The following is a 4,338-nucleotide window of genomic DNA, read 5'->3' on the forward strand; positions in this document are numbered from 1 at the left end:
AAAAAAAAAGCCAGGCGGTGGTGGCGCACACCTTTAATCCCAGCACTCTGGGGTCAGAGGGAGGCAGATCTCTGTAAATTCGAGGTCAGCCTGGTCTACAAGAGCTAGTTCCAGGACAGGCTTCAAAGCTACAGAGAAACCCTGTCTCGATAACCAAAAAATAAAACAAAACAAAACATTCCTGGGGTGGCTATAAAGTGCATATCTAGTATTTGGGAGCCCTACATTCCAGGCCCTGCCCCCAAAACCAGTGACATCCTTAAAGCCAGATGTGGTGGCATAATCTATAATCCCAATACTCGGGATGGTGCATCAGAAGAATTCCAAATTCAACTTCAGTGGCCCCAACACATTTTTCTGGACTTCAAGGGTATCTGCACTCAAATGGATGGATACAGACATACACATAATTAATTTTTAAATGCTTTTAAAACAGAGATAGTACACAGTTTACTGTAATCACAACACTTGGTAGACAGAAGAGAGGGTAGCCTACAAGTCCAAGGGCAGCTTGGGCTACATAGTGAGGTCTAAGTCAGCCAGAGCTAGATAGAAAGACCCTGTCTCTAAAAGAAAACAAGAGTCAGGCAGGGGTGGCATACACCTTTGTTCCCAGCTCTGGGGAGGCAGAGGCAGGTGGATCTGTAAGTCTGAGTCCAGCCTGGTCTACAGAGTGAGTTCCAGGACAACCAGGGCTGTTATACAGAGAAACCTTGTCTCAAAAAAACCACAAAACAAAACTATTGTTTTTCAAACTTTCTTTGTCTTCTTTTTTTCTCCAAAGAGGTAAACTTTGTTGTCTCTATTGCAGAATTCTAAAGTGATCATGCTCAAGCTCAGATCAAGATTAAAAGGAAGCAATTATAAGTGTTAGAACTGGTCATGATGCTTATGACTCATGTGTCTGTGCTCTAATATTTTTGAAAAGTATAGACTGTTGCTATATCAACTTGCCTTTTCACTTTTGAGTGAGTCCATTCAATATATCTGGTATATCTGGCAAGAATACTATGGAACAGATTAATCTTCTTAAGGAATTATTTGTAAGACAAGGTTTCCCTGTGGAACACAAGCTGGCTAAAACCCACTGTGTAGCCCAGGCTTGCTGCAATTCTTCTGCCTTAGCTTCTCTAGTGTCCTGGTTAGAGAAATAATGTACTAACCAAGCCCTGCTTCTTAGAGTATCCCATCAAAAGGTATTTGACCTTAGCATGTCCCATTATTGATATAATCATTTAATCAAAGCCCTGTGCTCCAGATTTCTACACTTTAAAATCACTGCTGTCCCTTTGTAATTAAAAAGGATCTTGTGGGGAATCTCCTGAGTAAATTGGGAGCATGGGGACCATGGAAGAGAGAAAAGGGGAGAAGAGAAAATACATAGCTCAATAAAAGTAATAAAAAAGAACAAATACATCCTAAAACAATTTTAAAAGGACAGTTTGGCAAAAAGAAAGTGAGTAACTTATAAAGAATGCATTGTGACTAACGATCCTGGTTTGTTTGTATGCTTGGTTTAGTTTGGTTTGGTTTGGTTTTCAAGACAGGGTTTCTCTGTAGCTTTGAAGCCTATCCTGGAACTTGCTCTTGTAGACCAGGATGGCCTCGAACTAACAGAGATCCACCTGCCTCTGCCTCCCAAGTGCTAGGATTAAAGGCATGCACCACCACTGCCTGGTGACCATCTTGTTCAGAATCAAATTTTGATTCATTATGTTTTGTATCCATTGGTGATTCTGTACCATATTGTGTTCATATGGTCATATACCTGAAGTAATCTAAGTCAGCATACAACAAAAACACTTGAATGCCCATGCTTATTTTAGTATGCTTGTTTGCTTATGTCTTTGTTTCTTTCTTTGAGACAGGATCTCATGCTGTAGCCCAGGCAGGTCTGGAATTTACTATGGAACCAAGGCTGGTCTCAATCTCATGGCAATATGCCTGCTTCAGCTTCCCAAGAGCTAGGATTATAGATGTGAGATGCCACACTTTAAATTTTCTTTTAAATTTTGGAGATAAGCTCTAATTAAGTTTGCCCACATTAGCTGATAACTCTCTCTGTAGTCCAGACCGGCTTTGAAATTACATTTCCTCTGCTTCAATCCCCAGAGTAGCTCGAATTAAGCTGCCCCTTGAGGCCAGGTTTAATTTTTTTAACATTTATTTATTTATTATCTCTACAATATTCTGTCTGGGTGTATGCCTGCAGGCCAGAAGAGGGCACCAGATTTCATTACAGATGGTTGTGAGCCACCATGTGATTGCTGGGAATTGAATTTAGGACCTTTGGAAGAGCAGGCAATGCTCTTAACCGCTGAGCCATCTCTCCAGCCCCCAGGTTTAATTTTTTATATACTATTTTCACATTTTTTTCTCTTCTTTGAGACTGGGACTCACCATGTAACCCAAGTTGGCATCAAACTTGTGATTCTCCTGCTTCTACATGTCAACTGCTGGGATTACATGTATATGCCACCACATGTGGATATTGTATTGTCTGTCTCTTCTCTTCTCCCTGCTTTAACGAGACAAGGTTTCTTGTAGCTCAGGGTGGAACTCCCTACATAGCTCAGGCTGATATTGAACTCCTGAACTTCCTGCCTCTATCTCTTGAGTGCTTGGCTTAAAGGTATGCACCAACATGGTCATCTTATTTCCTATCTCTTTATGTTGAGACCAGTTACTTTCCTTTCAACACACATCTCCTTAACTCTCCAAATAATCTGGGGGGGGTGCTTTCCAATAGGACCTGAAAGAGTAATCATAAAATATGTTCCACACACTCAAAATAAATACAACTTGAACTTGAGAGATAGCTCTGTGGTAAAATGCTTTCCCAGCTTTACTGGGGTCCTGTACTCAATCCCCTGCACTGCAAATAAGTAAATCCAAATTATAAGTAGATTGCTTTTATTTTGCTGTTATTTGTGATTTTTCTTCTTGAGGGCTTTATCATTGTTAAGTGAATCACCTCAGTTTTATAATTCTTTATAATACAGTAAACAGAACTGGACCAAGAAACCAAGCTGCTTCCTCAGCTGGAAAGCATTATCGTTAATTTTAGATAAGAGTAGTGGATGTTTGATGCAAACTTGCTGAGACTATTAAAGATCTTTAAACAGAGGGACATGCTTCTTCACAATCTTACTTTTGCTCCCACCAACAAAACAAACCAAATAGTAAAAGGCATGTGTTTTCTGCAATGCCCTCTTGGTCCTCTAAGTTTTTAGTGAAGAGTTTAAAAATGCCATTAATAAATTTGAAACCCTTCTTTTTTAAAAAATATATTTATTTATTATGTATACAATATTCTGTCTGTGTGTGTGTGTCTGCAGGCCAGAAGAGGGCACCAAACCTCATAACAAATGGTTGTGAGCCACCATGTGGTTGCTGGGAATTGAACTCATGACCTTTGGAAGAGCAGGCAATGCTCTTAACCACTGAGCCATTTCTCCAGCCCTTGAAACCCTTCTTTAGGGACCATGACAAATGTCTTGTGTTATTCCAAATTTAGTATATGTGCTGCCAAAAAGCCCCCCCCCAAAAAAAACCTACACTTTTTAAAATTTTATTTGTATGCATGCATGCGGTGGGGGGGGACACATATACTATGGTGCATATGTGGAGGATGAAGGACAGTTTGCAAGAGTTGGTTCTCTCTACCATGTCAGCCCTGGGGATGTGGAGGATGAAGGACAGTTTGCAAGAGTTGGTTCTCTCTACCATGTCAGCCCTGGGGATTGAATTCAGATTGGGTTTGGCAACAAGTGTTTTTATCAGCTGTGCTGAGCTATTATACCAGTCCACACTTTTGATAGGTCTAGGTATGTAGCCCAGGCTGGCCTCAAACTTGTAGTATCTAGCCTCAGCTTCCCAGTGCCGAGATTACAGTTTTTTCTTTCATGTGAGGGGGTACCAATAGATTTTTCTGTCCCCTGATAATAAGTTTCTCCACCAATTTATTAAGTCAGATCAAGCTGAATTTGAAAAAGTAGAACAGGATTATTTGAGCAAAGCAAATTCAGGGTGGGTTCGCTAGTCCCAGAGATAAGGCTGGAGAGCCACACATCTGAAATAAAGCAGGGAGCTTATATATCCTGTAGGCGAGGAGTGGTGACAGGTCTGCCACAAACTGGTTTTGTGCCCAAGTATGGTCAAAAGCTGAATGCTTAGGCGAGGGTTTGCAGAGAGAGAGAGAGAGAGAGAGAGAGAGAGAGAGAGAGAGAGAGAGAGAGAGAGAAATGGGGCTTTTTCCAGATCACACAGGGTGATCTGGAGGTTTCAACCAAATATATGTATATGTGTGTATATGTGTATTTATACATATACTTTATA

This window comes from Microtus ochrogaster, unplaced genomic scaffold, assembly GCF_000317375.1.
Source record: "Microtus ochrogaster isolate Prairie Vole_2 unplaced genomic scaffold, MicOch1.0 UNK65, whole genome shotgun sequence".
Taxonomy (NCBI): domain Eukaryota; kingdom Metazoa; phylum Chordata; class Mammalia; order Rodentia; family Cricetidae; genus Microtus; species Microtus ochrogaster.